Source organism: Pongo pygmaeus, chromosome 21 (genome assembly GCF_028885625.2).
Source record: "Pongo pygmaeus isolate AG05252 chromosome 21, NHGRI_mPonPyg2-v2.0_pri, whole genome shotgun sequence".
Classification (NCBI taxonomy): domain Eukaryota; kingdom Metazoa; phylum Chordata; class Mammalia; order Primates; family Hominidae; genus Pongo; species Pongo pygmaeus.
The window spans coordinates 21,235,795-21,261,814 of record NC_072394.2 but is presented as its reverse complement, the minus strand read 5'-3'; positions in this window follow the sequence as shown (position 1 = coordinate 21,261,814).

Sequence of the window (26,020 nt, the reverse complement as noted above, 5' to 3'; positions counted from 1 at the left end):
ACCGAGAATTCCAGGACGCTGCTGCTGGTTTCTGAGTGTTTGTCCCTCATGTAGGATTCCAGAACATTGTTATTGAGTTCTGAGTGTTTGTCCCTTACATAGGATTCCAGAACCCTGCTACAAGGGTATGAGGGTATGAATGTTTACCCATTACAAAGGATTCCAAAACACTTCTACTGGGTTCTGAGTGTTTGTGCCTCACATAGGATTCCAGAACACTACTAGGAGTTTCTGAATGTTTGTCCCTCACAAAGGAGTCTAGAACACTGCTGCTGGGTTCTGAGAGTTTGTCCCTCGCATAAGATTCCAGAACACGGATGCTAGGTACTGAGTGTTTGTCCCTCACATGGGATTCCAGAACACTGCTGCTGGTTTCAGAGTGTTTCTCCCTCACATAGGATTCCAGAACACTGCTACGAGGTTCTGAATTATTGTCCCTCACAAACGGTTCCAGAACACTGCTGCCGGGTTCTGAGTGTTGGTCCCTCACATAGTATTCCAGAACACTGCTGCTGGGATCTGTCTATTTGTACCTCACAAAGGATTACACAGCACTGCTGCTGGTTTCTGAGTGGTTGTCTCTCACTAGGATTCCAGAACACTGTTTCTGGGTTCTGAGTGTTTGTCCCTCATGTAGGAATCCAGAACACTGCTACGAGGATGTGAATGTTTATCCCTCACAAAGGATTCCAGAACACTGCTACGAGGATGTGAATGTTTATCCCTCACAAAGGATTCCAGAACACTGCTGCTGGGTTCAGAGTGTTTTTCCCTCATATTGGATTCTAGAACAATGCAACGAGGGTCTGAATGTTTTTTCCTCACATAGGATTACAAAACACTCCTACGAGGGTCTGAATTTTTTTCCCTGTCATATGATTCCATAGCACTGCTACGAGGGTCTGAATGGTTTTCCCTCCAAAGGATTCCAGACCACTGCTGCTGGGTTCTCTTTGTTTGACCCTCACAAATGATTCCAGAGCTCTGCTGCTGGTTACTTAGTGTTTGTCCCTCACATAGGATTCCAGAACAATTCTATTTGGGTCTGAATGTTTGTCCCTTAGATAGGATTCCCGAACACTGCTTCTGGGTTCTGAGTGTTTGTCCCTCATATTGTATTCCAGAACAATGCTACGAGGGTCTGAATGATTTTCGCCACATAGGATTCCAGAACACTTTTACGAGGTTGTGAATGTTTTTCCCTCCCAAAGGACTCCAGAACACTACTGCTGGGTTCTGTTTGTTTGTCCTTCACCAAGGATTCCAGAGTACTGCTGCAGGTTTCTGACTGTTTGTCCCACACATAGGATTCCAGAACATTTCTACGGGTGTCTGAATGTTTGTTCTTCAAATACGATTCCAGAACACAGTGGCTGGGTTCAGAGTGTTTGTCCCTAATATAGGATTCTAGAACAATTCTGCTGGGTTCTGATTGTTTGTTCCTCACATAGGATTCCACAACACTGCCCCAGGTTTCTGAGTGTTTTTCCCTCACATAGGATTCCAGAACACTGCTGCTGAGATTTCAGTGATTGTCCCTTACATAAGATTCCAGAACACTGCTATGAGGGTCTGAATGTTTGTCCATCACAATGGATTCTAGAACACTGCTGCAGGGTTCTGAATGTTTGTCCCTCACATTGGATTCCAGAAAAATGCTTCGAGGATCTCAATGTTTGTCCCTCTCAAAGGATTCTAGAGCACTGCTGCGGTGAAATGAGTGTTTGTCACTCACGTAGGATTCCAGAAAACTGCTGCTGGGTTCTGAGTGTTTGTCCCTCACATGGGATTCCAGAACACGGCTCCTGGGTTCTGAGTGTAACTCACCTAGGATTACAGAACAGTGCTGCTGGGTTCTGAGTGTTTGTCCCTCACAAAGGATTCCAGAACACTGCTGCTGGGTTCTGTGTGTTTGTCCCTCACATATGATTCCAGAACACTACTAGGAGGTTCTGAATGTTTGTCCCTCACATGGGATTCCAAAACACTGCTGCTGGGTTCTGTAGGTTTGTACCTCACAAAGGATTCCAGAGCACTGCTGCTTGTTTCTGAGCGTTTGTTCCTCACATGGTTTTCCAGAACAACTCTACAAGTGTCTGAATTTTTGTCCCTAACATGGGATTCCAGAACACAGTGGCTGGTTTCCGAGTGTTTGTCCCCTAGACGGGATTCCAGAACACTGCTAAGAAGCTCTGAATCTTTGTGGATCACATAAGATTTCAAAACACTGCGCCTGAGTTCTGAAGGTTTGTCCCTCACATAGGATTCCGGAACACTGCTGTTGGGTTCTGACGGTCTGTCCCTCACATAGGATTCCAGAACATTGCTACGAGGGTCTCAATGTTTTTCCCTCACAAAGGATTCCAGAACAGTTCTACTGGCTTCTGTTTGTTTTTCCCTCACAAATGTTTCTAGAGCACAGCTGTTGGGTTCTGAGTGTTTCTCCTTCACATAGGATTCCAGAACACTGCTGCTGGGTTCTGAGTGATTGTCCCTCACAAAGGATTCCAGAACACTGGCGCTGTGTTCTCAGTGTTTGTCCATCACGTAGAATTCCAAAATACTGCTGCTGGGTTCTGAGTGTCTGTCCGTCACATAGAATTCCAGAATACTGCTGCTGGGTTCTGAGTGTCTGTCCCTCACACTGGATTCCAGAACACTGCTGCTGGGTTCTGAGTGTTTGTCCTTCACAAAGGATTCCAGAATACTGCTACTGGGTTGTGAGTGCTTGTCCCTCACATAGGATTCCAGAACACTGCTACGAGGTTCTGAATGTTTGTCCCTCACAAAGGATTCCAGAACACTGTTGCTGGGTTATGAGTGTTTGTCCGTCAAACAGTATTCCAGAACACTGCTGCTGGGCTTTTTTTGTTGGTCCCTAACAAAGGAATCCAGAGCACTGTTGCTGGTTTCTGAGTGTTTGTCCCTCACATAGGATTCCAGAACACTTCTACAAGGCTCCGAATGTTTGTCCGTCAGATAGGATTCCAGAACACAGTGGCTGGGTGCTGAGTGTTTGTCCCTAAAACAGGATTCCAGAACACGGCTTCGAGGGTCTGAATGTTTGCATATCACAAAGAAATCTAAAACACTGCTGCAGGGTTCTGAATGTTTGTCACTCACTAAGGAATCCAGAACAGTGCTGCTGGGTTCTGAGTGTTTTTCCCTCATATAGGATTCCAGGATACTGCTTTTGAGTTCTGAGTGTTTGTTCCTCACAAAGGATTCCAGACTACTGCTACTGGTTTCTGAGTGTTTCTCCCCCACATAGGATTCCAGAAGACATCTTTGAGGCTCCGAATGTTTGTCCTTCATATAGAATTCCAGAACACAGGAGCTGAGTTCTGTTTGTCCGTCACATAGGGTGTGAGAACACTGCTGCTGGGTTCTGAGGGTTTGTCCTTCATATAGAATTCCAGAACACAGGAGCTGAGTTCTGAGTGTTTGTCCCTCACATAGGGTGTAAGAACACTGCTGCTGGGTTCTGAGTGTTTGTCCTTCACATAGGATTCCAGAACACTGCTGCTTTGTTCTGAGTGCTTGTCCCTCACATAGGATTCCAGAACACTGCAGCTCGGTACTGAGGGTTTGTCCCTCACATAGAATTCTAGAACACTGCAGCTCCTTTCTGAGCTTTTCTCCCTCACTTATGATTCCATAAAACTGCTACGATTTTCTGAATGTTTGTCCCTTACCAAGAATGCCAGAACACTGCTGCTGGTTTCTGAGTGCTTTGCCCTCACAATGGTTTCCAGAACACGACTATGAGGGTCCGAATGTCCCTCACATAGGATTCCAGAACGCTGCTAAGAGTGTCTGAGTGTTTGTCACTCACAAAGTATTCCAGAACACTGCTAATGGTTTCTTAGTGTTTGTCTCTCACATAGGATTTCAGAGCACTGCTACGAGGATCCGAATGTAGTCCATCACAAAGGATTACAGAACACTGCTGCTGGGTTCTGAGGTTTTGTACCTCACATAGGATTCCAAAACACTGCTGCTGGGTTCTGAGTGTTTGTCCCTCACATAGGATTCCAGAACAATGTTCTGATTGTCTGAATGTTTGTCCCTCACAAATTATTCCAGAGCACTGCTACTGGGTTGTGTGTTTTGTCCCTCACATAGGATTCCAGAACAGTGCTGCTGGTTTCTGCGTGTTTGTCCCTCACATATGATTCCTGAACACTGCTGTGAGTGTCTGAATGTTTGTCCCTCAAACGGATTCCAGAACACTGCTTTTGATTTCTGAGTGTTTGTCCCTCACGAAAGAGTCCAGAACCCTGCTGCTGGGTTCTGAGTGTTTGTCCCTCACATAGGACACAAGAACACAGCTACGAGTGTCCGAATGTTTGTCCCTCACAAAGGATTCCATATCACTGCTAGGAGTGTCTGAATGCTTGTCCCTCACATAGGATTCCAGAACACTGCTCCGAGGGTCTGAATGATTTTTCCCTCACAGGGGATTCCAGAACACTGCTGCTGGTTTGTGAGTGTATGTCCCTCATACAGGATTCCAGAACACTTAGCTTGGTTGAGTGTTTGTCCCTCAAATATGATTTCAGAACACTATTGCTGCGTTCTGCGGGTTTGTTCCTCACGTCGGATTCCAGAACACTACTACGAGGGTCTCAATGTTTGTCCCTCACAGAGTGTTCCCGAACAGTGCTATGAGGGTATGAATGCTTGTCCCTCACAGAGGATTCCAGAACACTGCTGCTGGGTTCTAAGTGTTTGTCCCTCACTTAAGATTAAAGAACACTACTATTGAGTTCTGACTGTTTGTCCCTTACTTAGGACTCCAGAACACTGCTACGAGGGTCTGAATATTTGTCCATCACAAAGGATTCCAGAACACTGCTACTGGATTTTGTGTGTTTGTGCCTCACATAGGATTCCAGAAAACTGCTGTGAGGGTCTAAATGTTTGTCCCTCACAAAGGATTCTAGAACACTGCTCCTGGGTTCTGAGTGTTTGTCACTCACGTAGGATTCCAGAACACGGCTGCAGAGTTCTGAGTGTTTGTCCCTCACATGGGATTCCAGAACACTACTGCTGGGTTCAGAGTGTTTCTTCCTCACATAGGAATCCAGAACACTGTTATGAGGCTCTGAATGTTTGTCTCTCACAAACGATTCCAGAACACTGCTGCTGGGTTCTGAGTGTTTGTCCCTCACATAGTATTCCAGAACACTGCTGCTGGGATCAGTTTGTTTGTCCTTCACACAGGATTACAGAGCACGGCTGCTGGTTTCTTAGTGGTTGCCCTCACATATGATTCCAGAACACTGCTTCCAGTGTCTGAAGGTTTGTCCTTCACAAAAAATTCTAGAACACAGCTGCTGGGTTCTGAGTGCTTGTCCCTCACACGGGAGTGCAGAACACTGCTGCTGGGTTCTGTGTTTTTTCCTCACATAAGATTCTAGAACACTGCTAGGATGTTTGGAATATTTGTCCATTACAAGGGATTCCAGAACAGTGCTGCTAGGTTCTGTGTGTTACTCCCTCACATAGGATTCCAGAACACTACTTCGAGTGTCTGAAAGTTTGTCCCTCACAAAAGGTTCTAGAACACAGCTGCTGGGTTCTGAGTGTTTGTCCCTCACACGGGATTCTGGAATACTGCTGCTGGGTTCTGAGTGTCTCTCACATAGGATTCCAGAACTCTGCTACGAGGGTCTGAATTTTTTTCCCTCACAAAGGATTCCAGAACACTGCTGCTGGGTTCTGTTTGTCCCTCACAAAGGATTCCAGAGCACCCTGCTTGTTTCTGAGCATTTGTCCCTCACATAGGATTCCAGAACACTTCTATGAGTGTCTGAATATTTGTCCCTCAGATAGGTTTCCACAACACAGTGGCTGGGTTCTGAGTGTTTGTCCCTAACATAGGATTCCAGAACACTGCTGCTGGGTTCTGAGTGTTTGTCCCTCACATAGGATTCCAGAACACTGGTAGGAATTTCTGAATGTTTTTCCCTCATAAAGGATTCCAGAACACTGCTGCTGGGTTCTGTTTGTCCCTCACAAAGTATTCCAGAAAACCGCTGCTAGTTTCTGAGTGTTTGTCCCTCACATAGGATTCCAGAACATTCTACGAGTGTCTGAATGATTGTCCCTCAGATAGGATTCCAATCGACAGTGTCTGGGTTCTTACTGTTTGTTCCTCACATAGGATTCCAGAACACTGCTGCTGGGTTCTGAGTGTTTGTCTCTCACATAGGTATCCAGAACACTGCTGCTGGGTTCTGAGTGTTTGTAACTCACATAGAATTCCAGAACACTGCTGCTTGGTTCTGAGTGTTATTCCCTCACATAGGATTCCAGATCTCTGCTGCTGGGTTCTGTTTGTTTGTACCTCACAAAGGAATTCAGAGCACTGCTTCTCGTTTCTGAGTGTTTGTCCCTCACATAGAATACCAGAACACTTCTACGAGGCTCCGAAAGTTTGTCCATCAGATAGGATTCCAGAACAGAGTGGCTGGGTTCCGAAAGTTTTTCCCTGACATAGGATTCCAGAACAGTTCTACGGGGTTCCGAGTGTTTGTCCCTCACATGAGATTTGAAAACACTGCTGCTGGGTTGAGAGTGTTGTCCCTTACATGCGATTCCACAACACTGCTTCGAGATACTGAAAGATTGTCCCTCACAAAGGATTCCAGAACACTGCTGCTGGTTTCTGAGAGTTTGACACTTAGGATTCCAGAACACTGCTGCTGCGTTCTGACTGTTTCTCTCTCACATAGGATTCCAGAACACTGCAACTGGGTTCTGACTGTTTGTCCCTCACAAAGTATTCCAGAACACTGCTACGAATTTCTGAATCTTTGTCGCTCACACAGGATTCCAAAACACTGCTGCTGTTTTCTGAGTGTTTGTCCCTCACATAGGATTCCAGAACACTGTTACAAGGGTCTTAATGTTTTCTCTCAGAAAGGATTCCAGAACACTGCTGCTGGATGCTGTTTCTTTGTCCCTCAGAAAGGACTACAGAGAACTGCTGCTGGATTCTGAGTGTTTGTCCCTCACATAGGATTCCTGAACACTTCTACAAGTGTCTGAATGTTTATCACTCAGATAGGATTCCAGAATAGAGTGGCTGGGTTTTGAGAGCTTGTCCCTCACATAGGGTTCCAGAACACTGCTAAGAAGTTCTCAATGTTTCTCACTCACATAGGACTCCATAACACTGCTGCTGTGTTCTGTATGTCCCTCACATAGGTTTCCAGAACACTGCTGCTGGGTTCTGAGTGTTTGTCCCTCACATAGTATTCCAGAACACTGCTACGAGGGTCTCAATGTTTTTCCCTCACAAAGGATTCCAGAACACTGCTGCTTGTTTCTGAGTGTTTGTCCCTTACATAGGATTCCAGTACACGTCTACGAGTGTCTGAATGTTTCTCCCTCAGATGGGATTCCAGAACACAGTGGCTGGGTTCTGAGTGTTTGTCCCTCACATACTATTCCAGAACACTGCTGCTGGGTTCTGAGTGTTTGACCCTCACATAGGATTCCAGAACACTGCTGCTGGGTTCTGAGTGTGTGTCCCTCACATAGAATTCCAGAACACTGCTGCTGGGTTCTGAGAGTTTGTCCCTCATATAAGATTCCAGAACACTGCTGCTAGGTTCTGAGTGTTTCTCCCTCACATAGGATTCCAGAACACTGCTACTGGGTTCTCAGCGTTTGTCCCTCACATAGGATTCAAGAACACTGCTACAAGGGTCTGAATGTCCATCGCAAAAAATTTCAGAACACTGCTGCTCGATTCTGAGTGTTTGTCCCTCACATGGGATTTCGGAACATTGCTGATGGATTCAGAGTGTTTGTCCCTCACATGGGATTGCAGAACACTGCTGCAAGGGTCTAAATGTTTTTCCCTCACCAAGTATGGTTTCTGAGTGTTTTCCCCTCACATGGGATTCCAGAATACTTCTGCTGGGTTAAGAGTTTTTGTCCTTCACATAGTATGCCAGAACAGTGCTACGAGGTTCAGAGTGTTTGTCCCTCACAAAGGATTCCAGAACACTGCTGCTGGATTCTGAGTGTTTGTGCGTCACTTAGGATTCCAGAACACTTCTTCGAGTGTCCGAAGGTTTGTTCCTCACAAAGGATTCTAGAACACTGCTGCTCGGTTCTGAGTGTTTGTCCCTCACATGGGATTCCGGAATATTGCTGATGGGTTCAGTGTGTTTGTCCCTCAATAGGATTGCAGAACACTGCTGCGCGAGTCTGAATGTTTTTCCCTGACCAAGTTTTTCAGAACATTGCTGCCAGATTCTGTTTATTTGGCCCTCACAAAGGATTCCAGAGCACCGCTGCTGGTTTATGAGTGTTTGTCCCTCACAGAGGATTCCAGAACAATTCTACGAGTGTCTGAATATTTCTGCCTCAGATAGGATTCCAGAACTCAGTGGCCGGGTTCTGAGTGTTTGTCCCTCACATAGGATTCCAGAACACTGCTGCAGGGTTCTGAGTGTGTATCCTTCACATAGGATACTAGAACACGTCCGCTAAGTTCTGAGTGTTTCTCCCTATCATAAGATGCCAGAACAGTGCTAGGAGAGTCTGAGTGTTTGTCTGTCGGAAAGGATTCCAGAACACTGCTGCTTGGTTCCGAGTGTTTGCCTCTCACGTAGGATTCCAGAACACTGCTTCAAGGGTCTGAATGTTCATCCCTCGCAAAGGTTTCTAGAACACTGCTGCTGGGTTCTGAGTGTTTGTCATTCACATATGATTCCAGAACACTGCTGCGGGATTGGGAGTGTTTGTCCCTCACATACGATTCCAGAACACTGCTATAAAGTTGTAAATGTTTGTCCTTCACATAGGATTCCAGAAAACTGCTAGGACGTTCTCAATTTTTATCCATCACAATGAATTCCAGAACACTGCTGCTGGAATCTGAGTGTTTTTCCCTAATATAGGATTCCAGAACATTGCTTCGGGGGTCTGAAATGTTTGTCTCTCTCAAAGGATTCTATAACGCTGCTGTTTGTCAGTCCCATGGGATTTGAGAACACCACCACCACCACCACCACCACCACCACTACTACTACTACTACTACTACTACTACTACTACTACTACTGCTGGTTTCTGAGAGTTTGTTCCCCACATAGGATTTCAGAACACTGCTACGAGGTTCTGTATGTTTGTCCCTCAGAAAGGATTCGAGAACACTGCTGCTGTGTTCTGAGTGTTTGTCCCTCACATAGGATTCCAGAACACTGCTGCTGGGGTCTGAGAGTTTGTCCCTCACGTGAGATTCCAAAACACTGCTATGAAGTTCTGAATGTTTTTCGCACACAAAGGATTCCAGAACACTGCTGCTGTGTTCTGTATGTTTGTGTCTCTCAATGTATTCCAGAGCACTGCGGCTGGTTGCTGAGTGTCTATCCATCACATAGGATCGCAGAACACTGCTATGAGGTTCTGAATGTTTGTCCCTCACAACGGATTCGAGAACACTGCTCCTCTCTTCTGAGTGTTTGTCCTTAACAAAGGACACCCGAACACGGCCGCTGAGTTCTGAGTGTATGTCCCTAACATAGGATGCAAGAACACTGCTACGAGCGGCTGAAAGTCTGTCCGTCAAAAAGGATTCCAGAACCCTGCTGCTAGTTTCTGAGTGTTTGTCTCTCATGAAGGATTCTGGAACACTGCTACGAGGTTCTGAATGTTTGTCCCTCACAAACAATTCGAGAACACTGCTGCTCTGCCCTGAGTGTTTGTCCCTCATATAGGATTCCAGAACGCTGCTGCTGGGTTCTGAGTGTTTATACCTCACGCAGGATTCCAGAACACTGCTGCTTAGTTCTGAATGTTTCTCCAACACAATGGATTCCAGAACACTGCCTCTGGGTTCTGAGTGATTGTCCCTCACATATGATTCCAGAACACTGCTAGGAAGTTCGGAATTTTTGTCTCTCACATAGGACTCCAAAACACTGCTGCTGGGTTCTGTGTGCTTTTCCTCACAAAGGATTCCAGAGCAAAGCTGCTTGTTTCTCTGTGCTTGTCCCTCACATAGGATTCCAGAACATTTCTATGAAGTTCAGAATCTTTGTCGATCACACAGGATTCCAAAAAACTGCTGCTGGGTTCTGAGTGTTTGTCCCTCATATAGGATTCCAGAACAAAGCTACGAGGGTCTGAGTGTTTTTCCCTCAGAAGGAATTCTACAACACTGCTACTGGTTTCTGTTTGTTTCTCCCTCACAAAGCATTCCAGAGCACTGCCGCTGGTTTCTGAGTGTTTGTCCCTCACATAGGATTCCAGAAGGCTTCTAAGAGTGTCTGAATGTTAGTCTCTTGGATAGGATTCCAGAACACAGTCCCTGGATTCTGAGTGTTGTTCCTCATATACGATTCCAGAACACTGCTGCTGTGTCCTGAGTGTTTGTCATTCACATACGATTCCAGAAAACTCCTGCTGGGGTCTGAGTGTTTGTCCCTCTAAGAGGATTCCAGAACACTGCTGCTGGATGGCGAGTGTTTGTCCCGCAGAAAGGATTCCATCACACTGCTACGATGGTCGGAATGTTTGTCCATCACAAAAGATTCCAGAACACTGCTGCTTGGTTCTGAGGGTTTGTTCCTCACATACGATTCCATAACACTGCTTCGAGGGTCTGAATGTTTGTCCTTCAACAAAGGATTCTAGAACACTGCTCCTGGCTTCTGAGTGTTTGTCCCTAACATACGATTCAAGAACACTGCTGCTGGGTTCTGAGTGTTTGTCCCTCTCATGGGATTCCAGAACACTGCTGCTGGATTCTGAGTGTTTGTCCCTCACATGGGATTCCAGAAGACTGTTGCTGGGTTCAGAGTGTTTGTCCCTCATATAAGATTCCAGAACACTGCTACGGGGTTCTGAATGTTTGCTCCTCACAAAGGATTCCAGACCACTGCTTCTGGGTTCTAAGTGTTTCTCCCTCTCATGGGATTCCATGACACTGCTGCTTGATGTTCTGTATGTTTGTGCCTCACAATGCATTCCAGAGCACTGCAGCTGGTTGCTGAGTGTCTGTCCCTTACGTAGGGTTCCAGAACACTTCCACGAGTGTCTGAGTGTTTGTACGTCAGATAGCATTCCAGAACAGAGTGGCTGGGTCCTGAGTGTTTGTCCCTCACATTAGGATTCCAGAACCCCGCTGCTGAGTTCTGAGTAGTGGCCTTCACATAGGATTCCAGAACACTAGTGCTGGGTTCTTAGTGTTTGTCCCTCACAGAGGATTCCAGAACACAGCTGCTTGGTTCTGAGTGTTTGTCCCACATATAGGATTCCAGAACACTGCTACGAGGGTCTGAGTGTTTGTCCATCACAATGGATTCCAGAACACTGTTGCTGGGTTCTGAGTGTTTGTCCATCACATAGGATTCCAGAACACGGCTGATGGGTTCTGAGTATTTTTCCCTCAAATAGGATTCCAGAACACTGCTGCTGGGTTAAGAGTGTTTGTCCCTCACATAGTATTCCAAAATACTGCTACGAGGTTCAGAATATTTGTCCCTCACAAAAGATTCTAGAACACTGCTGCTGGGTTCTGAGTGTTTGTCCCAAACATATGATTCCAGAACTCTGCTCGGAGGGTCCAAAAGTTTGTTCCTCACCAAGGATTCGAGAACACTGCTTCGAGGGTCTGAATGTTTGTCCCTCACGAAGGATTCTAGAACACTGCTGCTAGCTTCTGAGGGTTTGTCCCTCACATGGGATTCCAAAACACTGCTGCTGGGTTCAGATTGTTTGTCCCTCACATTGTATTCCAGAGCCCTGCTACGAGGGTCTGAATGTATTTCCCTCACATAGGATTCTAGAAGACTGCTGCTGGGTTCTGAGTGTTTGTCCCTCACATAGGATTCCAGAACACTCCTGCTGGGTTCTGAGTGTTTGTCCCTCACATTGTATTCCAGAACCCTGCTACGAGGGTCTGAATGTATTTCCCTCACAAAGGATTCCAGAACACTGCTGCTGGATTCTGTTTGTTTGTCCCTCACAAAGGATTCCAGAGCACTGCTACTGGTTTCTTAGTGTTTGTCCCTCACATAGGATTCCAGAACACTTTAGCAAGTGTCTGAATGTTTGTCCATCTGATAGGATTCCAGAAAACAGTGGCGGAGTTCTGAGTGTTTATCCCTCACATTAGGATTACTGAACACTACTGCTGGGTTCTGAGTGTTTGTCCCTCACAGAGGATTCCAGAACACTGTTGCTGTGTCCTGAGTGTTTGTCCCACACATATTACTCCAGAACACTGCTACGAGGGTCTGAATGTTTGTCCATCACAACGGACTCCAGAACACTGCTGCTGGGTTCTCAGAGTTTGTCCCTCACATACGATTCCAGAACACTGCTTTGAGGGTCTGAATGTTTTTCCCTCACAAAGGATTCTAGAACACTGCTGCTGGGTTCTGAGTGTTTTTCTCTCACATAGGATTTCAGAACACTGCTGCTGGATTCAGAGTGTTTGTCCCTAACATGGGATTGCAGAACACTGCTGTTGGGTTCAGAAGATTTGTTGCTCATGTACGATTAAAGAACACTGCTACAAGGTTCTTAATTTTCTTCCCTCACAAAGGATTCAAGAATACTGCTGCTGGTTTCTGAGTGTTTGTACCTCACTTATGATTCCAGAACACTGCTGCTGTGTTCTGTTTCTTTGTCTCTCACAAAGGACTGCAGAGCACTGCTGCTCGTTTCCGATTGTTTGTCCCTCACACAGCATTCCAGAACACTTCTATGAGTGTCTGAATGTTTGCCCCTCAGATAGGATTCCAGAAAACGGTGGCTGCGTTTTCAGTGTTTGTCCCCCTCATAGGATTCCAGAACACTGTTACGAATTTCTGAATGTTTGTCGCTCACATAGGATTTCAGAACACTGCTGCTCGGTTCTGAGTGTTTGTCCCTCACATAGGATTCCAGAACACTGCTGCTGGGTCCTGAGTGTTTGTCCCTCATATAGGATTGCAGAACATTTCTACGGGCATCTGGGTCTTTTCCCCTCACAAAGGATTCCAGAACACTGCTACTGGGTTCCGTTTGTTTCTCCCTCACAAAGGAGTCCAGAGCACCGCTGCTGATTTCTGAGTGTTTGTCCCTTACATAGGATTCCAGAACACTTCCAGGAGTGTCTGAATGTTTGTCCCTCAGATAGGATTTCAGAACACAGTGGCTGGGTTTGGAGTGTTTGTCCCTCACATAGGATTCCAGAACACTGCTGCTGGGTTCTGAATGTTTGTCCCTCACATAGGATTCCGGAACACTGCTGCTGGGTTCTGAGTGTTTGTCCCTCACATAGGATTCCAGAACACTTCTACGAGGGTCTGAATGTTTGTCCATCACAATGGATTCCAGAACACTGCTGCTGGGTTCTGAGTGTTTGTTAAACACATATGATTCCAGAAAACTGCTAGGAGGTTCTGAATGCTTTTCTCTCACATAAGATTCCAAACCAATGCTGCTGGGTTCTGTATGTGGTCCCTCACAAAGAACTCCAGAGCACGGCTGCTCATTTCTGAATGTTTGTCCATGACATAGGATTCCAGAACCCTTCTATGAATTCTGAATCTTTGTCGATCACACAGGATTTCAAAACACTGTTGCTGGGTTCTGAGTGTTTTTTCCTCACATAGGATTCCAGAACACAGCTACGAGGGTCTGAATGTTGTTCCTTCTGACAGAATTCCAGAACACAGGTACTTAGTTCTGTTTGTTTGTCCCTCACAAAGGATACCAAAGCACTGCTACTGGTTTCTGAGTGTTTCTTCCTCAGATAGGATTCCAGTACACTGCTACGAGGGTTTGAATATTTGTCCATCACAATGGATTCCAGAACACTGCTGTGGGGTTCTGAGTGATTGTCCTTCACATAGGATTCCAGAAGACTGCTTCGAGGTTCTCAATGTTTGTCCCTCACAAAGGATTCTAGAGTACTGCTGTTGACTTCTAACTGTTTGAAACTCACATAGGAATCCAGAAAATAGCTGCTGCGTTCTGAGTGTTTGTCCCTCATATGTGATACTAGAACACTGCTGCTGGGTTCTGAGTGTTTGTCACTCACATAGGATCCCAGAACACTGATGCTCGGTTCTGAGTGTTTGTCCCACACATATGATTCCAGAACACTGCTAGGAGGTTCTGAATGTTTGTCTCTCACATAGGATTCCAAGAGACTCCTGCTGGGTTCTGTATGTTGTCCCTCACAAAGGATTCCAGAGCACGGCTGCTGTTTTCTGAGTGTTTGTCCCTCACATAGGATTCCAGAACCCTTTTACAAATTCTCAATCTTTGTCGATCACACAGGATTCCAATACACTGCTGCTGGGTTCTGACTGCTTGTCCCACACATAGGATTTCAGAACACACTTACCAGGGTCTGAATGTTTTTCCCTCTGAAAGAATTCCAGAACGCAGTTACTGGGTTCTGTTTGTTTTTCCCTCACAAAGGATTCCACAGCACTGCTGCTGGTTTCTGAGTGTTTGTCCCTCACATAGGATTCCATAACACTTCTTTGAGTGTCTGAAAGTTTGTCCCTGAGATAGGATTCCAGAACACATTGGCTGGGTTCTGAGTGTTTGCCCATCACATTGGATTCCAGAACACTGCTATGAAGTTCTGAATCTTTGTCGCTCACACAGGATTCTAGAACACTGCTCCTGGGTTCTGAGTGCTTGTCCCTCACATAATATTCCAGAACACCGCTGCTGGTTTCTGAGTGTTTGTCCCTCACATAGGATTCCAGAACACTGCTACGAGGGTCTGAATGTCTGTCCATCACAATGGATTCCAGAATACTGATGCTGGATTCTGAGTGTCCCTCAACTAGGATTCCAGAACACTCCTTCGAGGATCTCAATGTTTGACCATCACAAAGGTGTCTAGAGCACTGCTTCTGGCTTCTTATTGCATGAAACTCACATAGAATTCCAGAAAACTGCTGCTGAGTTCTGTGGGTTTGTCCCTCGCATGGGATTCTAGAACACTGTTGCTGGGATCAGAGTGTTTGTCCCTCACATACAATTCCAGAACGCTGCTGTTTGTTTCTGAGTCTTTGTCCCTCACATATGATTCCAGAACACTGCTAGGAGGTTCTGAATGTTTGTCTCTCACATAGGATTCCAGAACACTGCTGCTGGATTCAGAGGGTTTGTCCCTCACATACGATTACAGAACACTGCTACGAGGATTTTAATGTTTGTCCCTCACAAAGGATTCTAGAACATTGCTGCTGGATTCTTAGTGATTGTCCTTCACATAGGGTTCCAGAAATCTGCTGCTGGGTTCTGTTTGTTTGTCCCTCACAGAGGAATCCAGAGCACTGCTGCTGGTTTCTGAGTGTTTGTCCCTCACATTGGATACCAGAACACTGCTATGGCGGTCTGAAAGTTTGTCTTTGACAAAGGATTCCAGAACACTGCTGCTGGGTTCTGAGTGTGTGTCCATCACGTAGGATTCCAGAACACTGCTTTGGGGGTCTGAATGTTTGTCCCTCACAAAGGATTCTAGAACACTACTGCTGGGTTCTGAGTGTTTGTCCCTCACATAGGATTCCAGAACACTGCTGCTGGGTTCTGAGTATTTGTCACTCACATAGGATTCCAGAGCACTTCTTCTGGGTTCTGTGTGTCTGTCTATCATGTAGGATACAAGAGTACTGCTCCTGGGTTTTGAGTGTTTGTCCCTCACATAAGATTCCAGAACAGTGATGCTGATTTCTGAGTATTTGTCCCTCTCATAGGAATCCAGAACACTGCCGCTGGGTTCTGAGTGTTTGTAATTCCAGAACACTGCCGCTGGGTTCTGAGTGTTTGTAATTCCAGAACACAGCTCTGAGGGTCTGAACGTTTGTCCCTCACAGAGCATTCCAGAACAGTGCTATGAGGGTGCGAATGCTTGTCCATCACATAGGATTCCAGAACACACCTGCAGCGTTCTGAGTGTTTGTCCCTCAAATAGGATTCCACAGCAATGCTCTGAGGATCTGAATGTTAGTCCCTCACAAAGGATTCCAGAACACTGCTGCTGAGATCTGAATGTTAGTCCCTCACTTAGGATTCCAGAACACTGCAGCTGGGTTCTGAGTGTTTGTCTCTCACCTAGGAGTCCAGAACACTGCTACGAGGGTTTAAATGTTAGTCCGTCACAAACGATTCCAGAACACTGCTGCTGGGTTCAGAGTGTTTGTCCCTCACATAGGATTCCAGAATACTGCTACTTTTTTCTGAGTATTTGTCCTTCACATAGCATTCCAGAGCACTGCTACGCAATTCTGAATGTTTCTCCCTCACATAGGATTCCAGAACACTGTTACTGGGTTCTGAGTGATTGTCCCTCATATACTGTTCCAGAACACTGCTGCAGGGTGCTCTTTCTGCCTTACATAGGATTCCAGAACACTGCTGCTGGGTATGAGTGTATGTCCTTCATATAGGATTCCAGAACACTGCTGTTGGGTTCTGAGTGTTTGTCCCTCACATAGGTTTCCAGAACACTGCTGCTGGGTTCTGAGTGTTTGCACCTCACATGGGATTCGAAAACACTGCTGCTGGGTTCTTAGTGTTTATACTTCACATAAGATTCCAGAACACTGCTACGACGTTCTGAATGTTTGTCCCTCACAAAGGTTTCCAGATGACTGCTGCTGGGTTTTGAGTGTTTGACCCTCACGTAGGATTCAAGAACAACGCTGCTGGGTTCTGAGTGTTTTTCCCTCACATAAGATTCCAGAACACTGCTTTGAGGGTCTGAATGTTTTTCCCTCACAAAGGATTCCAGAACACTGCTGCCGGGTTCTGAGCGTTTGTCCCGCACATAGGATTCCAGAATAATTCAACGAAGGTTTGAATGTTTTTCACCTCACATGTGATTCCAGAACACTGCTAAGAGGGTGTGAATGTATTTCCCTCACAAAAGTTTCCAGAACACTGCTGCTGTGTTCTCAGTGTTTGTCCCTCATATAGGATTCCAGAACACTGCTATGAGTGTCTGAATGTTTTTCCCTCACAAAGGATTCAAGAACACTGCTTCTTGTTTCTGTTTGTTTGTCCCTCACAAAGGATTCCAGAGCACTGCTGCTGGATTCTTAAGGTTTGTCTCGCACATAAGATTCCAGAACACTTCTGTGAGTGTTGGAATATTTGCCCCTCAGATAGCATTCCAGTAAACAGTGACTCGTTTCTGACTGTTTGTCCCTCACATAGGATTCCAGAACAATGGATTGTGAGAGTATTCTTAGAGTATTTCCCTCATATAGGATTCCAGAACAATGCTACGAGTGTCTGAATGTTTTTCCCTCACGTAGGATTCCAGAACATGGCTAAGAGGGTCTGAATGTTTTTCCCTCACAAAGTATTCCAGAACACTGTTGCTGGGTTCTGAAGGTTTGTCCCTCATACAGGATTCCAGAACACTGCTACGAGTGTCTGAATGTTTTTCCCTCTTAAAGGCTTCCAGAACACTGCTGCTTGCCTCTGGGTGTTTGTCCTTCACATTGGATTCCAGAACACTGCTGCTAGCTTCTGAGGGTTTGTCCCTCACATAAGATTCCAGAACAATGCTTCGAGGGTTTGAATGTTTGTTGCTCACAAAGGATCTAGAACACTGCTCCTGGGTTCTGAGGGTTTGTCACTCACATAGGTTTCCAGAACACTGCTGATGGGTTCTGAGTGTTTGTCCCTCACATAGGATTCCAGAGCACTGCTACAAGGGTCTGGATGTTTGTCCCTCACAAAGGATTACAGAACACTGCTGCTGGATTCTGAGTGTTTGTCCCACACTTTGGATTCCAGAACACTGCTCCTAGGTTCTGAGGGTTTGTCCCTCACATAGGATTCCAAAACACTGCTACTGGGTTCTGAGTGTTTGTCCCTCACATAGGATTCCAAAACACTGCTACTGGGTTCTGAGTGTTTGTCCCTCATATAGCATTCCAGAACACTGCTAAGATTGTATAAATGTTTGTCCCTCACAAAGTATTCCAGAACACTGCTGCTGGGGTCTTATTGTTTGTCTCTCACATAGGATTCCAGAACACTGCTACAGGGTTCTGAGTTTTTTTCCCTCACATAGGATTCCAGAACACCGCTACGAAGGTCTGAATGATTGTCCGTCAGATAGGATTCCAGAACACTGCTACGAGGGTCTGAATGTTTGTCCTTCACATAGGATTCTGTATCACTGCTACGAGTGTCTGAATGCTTGTCCATCACATAGAATTCCAGAACACTGCTACTGGGTTCTGAGTGTTTTTCCCTCACATAGGTTTCCAAAACAGTGTTGCTGGTTTCTGAGTGTTTGTCCCTCACATAGGAATCCAGAACTCTGCTGTTGGGTTCTGAGTGTTTGTCCTTCACATAGGATTCCAGAACTCTGCTGCTGGGCTCTGAGAGTTTGTCGCTCACATAGGTTTCCAGAACACTGCTGCTGGGATCTGAATGTTTGTCCCTCACATAGGATTCCAGAACACTGCTAAGAAATTCTGAATGTTTGTCGCTCACATAGCATTCCAGAACACTGCTGCTGGGTTCTGAGTGTTTGTCCCTCACATAGGATTCCAGAACAATGCTGCAGGTTTCTGAGTGTATTTCCCCCACATAGGATTCCAGAACACACCTTCGAGGGTCTGAATGTTGTCCCTCAGATAGTTTTCCAGTACACATTGGCTGGTCTCTGAGTGTTTGTCACTCTCATAGGATTCCAGAACACTGCTGCTGGGTTCTGAGTGTTTGTCCCTCACATAGGATTCCAGAACACTGCTCCTGGGTTCTGAGTGTTTGTCCCTCACATAGGATTCCAGAATGCTACGATTGGTTTCTGAGTGTTTGTCCCTCCCATAGGATTCCAGAACACTGCTGCTGGTTTCTGAGTGTTTCTCTATCACATAGCATTCCAGAACACTGCTAAGAGCGTCTGAATGTTTGTCCATCACAAATGATTCCAGACCACTGCTGCTGGGTTCACAGTGTGTGTCCCTCACATAGGATTCCATAACAATGCTTCAAGGGTTTGAATGCTTGTCCCTCATAAAGAGTTCTGGAACACTGCTGCTAGGTTCTGAGTGTTTGTCACTCACATAGGATTCCAGAACACTGCTGCTGGGTTCTGAGTGATTGTCCCTTGCATAGGATTCCAGAACACTGCTGCTGGTTTCTGAGTGATTGTCCCTCACATAGGATTCCAGAACACTGCTGCTGGGTTCTGAGTGATTGTCCCTCTCATATGATTCCAGAACACTGCTGCTGGGTTCTGACTGTTTGTCCCTTACATAAGATTCCAGAACACTGCTGCGGGATACTGAGTGTATGTCCTTCATATAGGATTACTGAACACTGCTGCTGGGTTCTGAGTGTTTGTCCCTCACATAGGTGTCCAGAACACTCATTCGAGTGCCTGAATCTTTGTCCTCAGATAGGATTCCAGAACACTGCTGCTAGGCTCTGAGGTCTTGTCCCTCACATAGGATTCCAGAACACTGCTGCTGGGTTCTGAGTGATTGTCCCTCGCATAGGATTCCAGAACACTGCTGCTGGGTTCTGAGTGATTGTCCCTCGCATAGGATTCCAGAACACTGCTGCTGGTTTCTGAGTGATTGTCCCTCACATAGGATTCCAGAACACTGCTGCTGGGTTCTGAGTGATTGTCCCTCTCATATGATTCCAGAACACTGCTGCTGGGTTCTGACTGTTTGTCCCTTACATAAGATTCCAGAACACTGCTGCGGGATACTGAGTGTATGTCCTTCATATAGGATTACTGAACACTGCTGCTGGGTTCTGAGTGTTTGTCCCTCACATAGGTGTCCAGAACACTCATTCGAGTGCCTGAATCTTTGTCCTCAGATAGGATTCCAGAACACTGCTGCTAGGCTCTGAGGTCTTGTCCCTCACATAGGATTCCAGAACACTGCTGCTGGGTTCTGAGTGCTTGTCCCTCACATTGGATTCCAGAACACTGCTGCCGTGTTCTGAGTGTTTGTCCCTCACATAAGATACCTGAACACTGCTGCTCGGTTCTGACGGATTGCCCCTCACCTAGAATTCCATAATACTGCTGCTGGGTTCTGAGGGTTTGTACCTCACATAGGATTCCAGAACACTGCTATGAGGGTCTGAATGTTTGTCCCTCACAGAGCATTCGAGAACAGTGCTATGAGGGTGTGAATGCTTGTCCATCACATAGGATTCCAGAACACTGCTGCAGGGTTCTGAGTGTATGTCCGTCAAATAGGATTCCACAACAATGCTCTGAGGGTCTGAATGTTAGTCCCTCCCAAAGGATTCCAGAACACTGCTGCTGAGATCTGAGGGTTTGTCCCACACTTAGGATTCCAGAACACTGCAGCTGGGTTCTGAGTGTTTGTCTCTCACCTAGGATCCCTGAACAGTGCTACCAGGGTCTGAATGTTAGTCCCTCACAAACGATTCCAGAACACTGCTGCTGGGTTCAGAGTGTTTGTCACTCACATAGGATTCCAGAACACTGCTACTGTTTTCTGGGAGTTTGTCCTTCACATAGGATTCCAATACACTGCTGCGAGGTTCTGAATGTTTGTCCCTCACATAGCATTCCAGAACACTGTTGTTGGGTTCTGAGTGATTGTCCCTCACATAGGATTCCAGAACACTGATGCTTGGTTCTGAGTGTTTGTCCCTTACATAGGATTCCAGAACACTGCTGCTGGGGACTGAGTGTATGTCCCTCATGTAGGATTCCAGAACACTGCTGCTAGGTTCTGATTGTTTGTCCCTCACGGGTTTCCATAACACTGCTGCTGGGTTCTGAGTTTTTGTCCCACATACGGGATTTGAAAACACTCTTCCTGGGTTCATACTGTTTGTCCCTCACATAAGATTCCAGAATATTCCTATGACATTCTGAATGTTCGTCCCTCACAAAGGTTTCCAAATCACTGCTGCAGGGTTCTGAGTGTTTGTACCTCATATAAGATTCCAGAACAATGCTGCTGGGTTCTGAAGGTTTGTCCCTCACAATGGATTCCGAAACACTGCTGCTGGGTTCTGAGTGTTTTTCTCTCACATAGGATTCCAGATCACTGGTACAAAGTTCCGAATGTTTGTCGCTCTCATAGCATTCAAGAACACTGCTGCTGGGTTCAGAGTGTTTGTCCGTCACATTGGATTCGAGAACACTGCTGCTAGGTTCTGAGGGTTTGTCCCTCACAATGGATTCCGAAACACTCCTTCTGGGTTCTGAGTGTTTGTCCCTCACATAGGATTCCAGAACAATGTCGCAGGATTCTGAGTGTATTTCCCTCATGTAGGATTCCAGAACAATGTTATGAGTGTCTGTTTTTCCCTCACATAGGATTCCAGAACACGGCTAAAAGGGTGTGAATGTTTTTCCCTCACATAGGATTCCAGAACAATGCTTTGAGGGTTTGAATGTTTGTTCCTCACAAAGAATTCTAGAACACTGCTCCTGGGTTCTGAGTGTTTGTCACTCACATAGGTTTCCAGAACACTGCTGCTGGTTTCTGAGTGTTTGTCCCTCACGTAGGATTCCACAGCACTGCTCCTAGGTTCTGAGTGTTTTTCCCTCACATAGGAATCAAGAACAGTGCTATAATTGTCTGAATGTTTGTCCCTCACAAAGTATTCCAGAACACGGCTGCTGGGGTCTGATTGTTTGTCTCTCACATAGGATTCCAGAACACTGCTACAGGGTTCTGAGTGTTTGTCCCTCACATAAGATTCCAGAACAGTGCTACGAAAGTCTGAATGTTTGTCCATCAGATAGGATTCCAGAACACTGCTATGAGGGTCTGAATGTTTGTCCCTCACATAGGATTCTGTATCACTGCTACGAGTGTCTGAATGCTTGTCCATCACATAGAATTCCAGAACACTGCTACTGGGTTCTGAGTGTTTTTCCCTCACATAGGATTCCAAAACAGTGTTGCTGGTTTCTGAGTGTTTGTCCCTCACATAGGAATCCAGAACTCTGCTGTTGGGTTCTGAGTGTTTGTCCTTCACATAGGATTCCAGAACTCTGCTGCTGGGCTCTGAGAGTTTGTCGCTCACATAGGTTTCCAGAACACTGCTGCTGGGATCTGAATGTTTGTCCCTCACATAGGATTCCAGAACACTGCTAAGAAATTCTGAATGTTTGTCGCTCACATAGCATTCCAGAACACTGCTGCTGGGTTCTGAGTGTTTGTCCCTCACATAGGATTCCAGAACAATGCTGCAGGTTTCTGAGTGTATTTCCCCCACATAGGATTCCAGAACACACCTTCGAGGGTCTGAATGTTGTCCCTCAGATAGTTTTCCAGTACACATTGGCTGGTCTCTGAGTGTTTGTCACTCTCATAGGATTCCAGAACACTGCTGCTGGGTTCTGAGTGTTTGTCCCTCACATAGGATTCCAGAACACTGCTCCTGGGTTCTGAGTGTTTGTCCCTCACATAGGATTCCAGAATGCTACGATTGGTTTCTGAGTGTTTGTCCCTCCCATAGGATTCCAGAACACTGCTGCTGGTTTCTGAGTGTTTCTCTATCACATAGCATTCCAGAACACTGCTAAGAGCGTCTGAATGTTTGTCCATCACAAATGATTCCAGACCACTGCTGCTGGGTTCACAGTGTGTGTCCCTCACATAGGATTCCATAACAATGCTTCAAGGGTTTGAATGCTTGTCCCTCATAAAGAGTTCTGGAACACTGCTGCTAGGTTCTGAGTGTTTGTCACTCACATAGGACTCCAGAACACTGCTGCTGGTTTCAGTGTTTGTCCCTCACATAGCAATCTAGAACACTGCTATGAGGTTCTGAATGTTTGTTCCTCACAAAGGATTCCAGAACACTGCTCCTGGGTTCTGAGTCTTTATCCCTCACATAGGATTCCAGAACTATGCTGCTGGGTTCTCTTTGTTTGTCCCTCACAAAGGAATCCAAAGCACTGCTGCTGGTTTCTGAGAGTTTGTCCCTCACATAGGATACCAGAACACTGCTATGACGGTCTGAATGTTTGTCCCTCACAAAGAATTCTAAAACACCGCTGCTGCGTTCTGAGTGTTTGTCACTCACATAGGATTCCTGGAAAATTCTTCTGGGTTCTGAGTGTTTGTCCATCTCATAGGATTCGAAAACACTGCTGCTGGGTTCAGAGTGTTGTCTCTCACATAGGATTGCAGAACACTGCTACGAGGTTATGAAAGTTTGTCCCTCACAAATGATCCCAGAACACTGCTGCTGGTTTGTGGGTGTTTGTCCCTCACACAGGATTCCAGAACACTTCTGCTGGGTTGTTAGTGTTTTTCACTCATAAAGGATACCAGAACACTGCGGCTGGGTTTTGTGCGTTTGTCCCTTACATAGGATTCCAGACCAGTTCTGCTGGGTTCTGAGTGTTTTTCTCTCATATAGGATACCAGAACACTGCTGCTGGGTTTTGAGTGTTTGTCCCTCACATAGCATTCCAGAACACTGCTGCTGGATTCTGAGTGTTAGACTCTCACATAAGATTCCAGAACACTGCTGCTAGGTTCTGAGGGTTTGTCCCTCTACATAGAATTCCAGAACACTCCTGCTGAGTTCTGAGGGTTTGTACCTCACATAGGATTCAGGAACACTGCTACAAGGTTCTGAATGTTTGTCCCTAACAGAGCATTCCAGAACAGTGCTATGAAGGTCTGAATGCTTGTCCCTCACAAAGGATTCCAGAGCACGGCTGCTGGTTTCTGAGTGTTTGTCACTCACATAGAAATCCAGAACACTTATATTAGTGTCTGAATGTTTGTCCCTCAGATAGGATACCGGAACAGAGTGGCTAGGTTCTGAGTGTTACGCCCCCACATAGGTTTTCATAACACTGCTGCTGGGTTCTGAGTGTTTCTCCCTCATATAGGATTGCAGAACATTAATGCAGGGTTCTGAGTGATTGTCCCTCACATAGGATTCCAGAACATTGCAGCTGGGTTCTGAGTGTTTATCAGTCACATAGGATTCCAGAACACTGCTGCTGAGTTCTGAGTGTTTGCCCCTCATTTAGGATTCGAGAACACTGCTACAAGGGCCTGAATGTTTGTCCATCACCAAGGATCCAGAACACTGCTGATGGGTTCTGAGTGTTTGTCCCTCACATAGGATTGTAGAACACTGCTTCGAGTGTCCGAATGTTTGTCCCTCACAAAGAATTCTAGAACCCTGCTGCTGGGTTCTCAGTGTTTGTCCCTCACATAGGATTCCAGAACACTGCTGCTGGGTTTTGAATGTTTGTCCCTCACATAGGATACCAGAACACTGCTACGACGGTCTGAAGGTTTGTCCATCACAAAAGATTCCAGAACACTGCTGCTGGGTTCTGAGTGTTTTTCCCTCACATAGGATACCAGAACAATGCTACGATTGTCTGAAGGTTTGTCCATCACAAAAGATTCCAGAACACTGCTGCTGGGTTCTGAGTGTTTGTCCCTCACATAGGATTCCAGAACACTGTTTCGAGGGTCCGAACGTTTGACCCTCACAAAGGATTCAAGAACAGTGCTTCTGGGTTCTGAGTGTTTGCCCCTCACATGGGATTCCAGAACACTGTTGCATGGTTCAGAGTGTTTGTACCTCACGTACGGTTCCAGAACACTGCTGCTGGGTTCTGAGAGTTTGTCCCTCACAAAGGATTCCAGAACACTGCTTCGAGGGTCTCAATGTTTGTCCCTCACAAAGGATCCCAGAACACTGCTGCTGGTTTCTGAGTGTTTGTCACTCACTTAGGATGCAGAACACTGCTACGAAGATCTGAATGTATTTTCCTCACAAAGGACTCCAGAACACCGCTGCTTGTTTCTGTATGTTTGTCCCTCACAGAGGATTCCAGAGCTCTGCTGCTGGTTTCTGAGTGTTTTTCCCTCACATAGGATTCCACAGCATATCTATGAGTGTCTGAATATTTGTCCCTCAGATAGGATTCCAAAACATAGTGTATGGTTTCTGAGTGTTTGTCCCTCACATAGGATTCCAGAATACTGCTGCTGGGTTCTTAGTGTTTGTCTCTCACATAGGATTCCAGAACACTGCTGCTGGGTTCTGAATGTTTGTCCCTCACATAGGATTCCAGAACACTGCTGCAGAGTTCTGAGTGTTTGTCCCTCACATAGGATTCCAGAACACTGCTACGAGGGTCTGAATGTTTGTCCATCACAAAGGATTACAGAGCACTGCTGCTGGGTTCTGAGTGTTTGTCTCTCACATAAGATTCCAGAACAATGCTTCGAGGTTCTCAATGTTTGTCCCTCACAATGGACTCTAGAGCACTGCTGCTGGATTCTTAGTGTTTGTCATCACATAGGATTCCAGAACACTTCTGCTGAGCTCTGAGAGTTTATCCCACTCGTACGATTCCAGAACACGCTAGGAGGTTCTGAATGTTTGCCCCTCACATAGGATTCCAAAACACGGCTGCTGGGTTCTGTATATTTGTCCCTCACAAAGGATTCCTGAACGCTGCTGGCGGTTTCTCAGTTTTTATCTGACAAATAGGATTCCAAAACACTTCTACGAGTGTCTGAATGTTTGTCCCTCAGATAGGATTCCAGAACACAGTAGCTGGGTTCTGAGTGTTTTCCCTCACTTAGTATTCCAGAACACTGCTGCTGGGTTCTGAGTGTTTGTGCCTCACATAGCATTCTGGAACCCTGCTCCTGGGTTCGGAGTGTTTGTCCGTCACATACGATTAAAGAACACTTCTACGAGGTTCTGAATGTTTTTGCCTCACATGAGATTTCAGAACACAGCTGCTGGCTTCTGAGCGTTTGTCCCTCACATAGGAATCCAGAACACTGCTGCTGGGTTCTGAGAGTTTTTCCCTCACATAGTATCCCAGAACACTGCTCTTGGGTTCTGAAGGTTTCTCCATCACATAGGAGTCCAGAACACTGCTGCTGGGTTCTGAGAGTTTTTCCCTCACATAGGATTCCAGAACACTGCTACGAGGGTCTGAATGATTTTCTCTCACAAAGGATTCCAGAAAACTGCTGCTGGATTCTGTTAGTTTATCCCTCACAGAGGTTTCC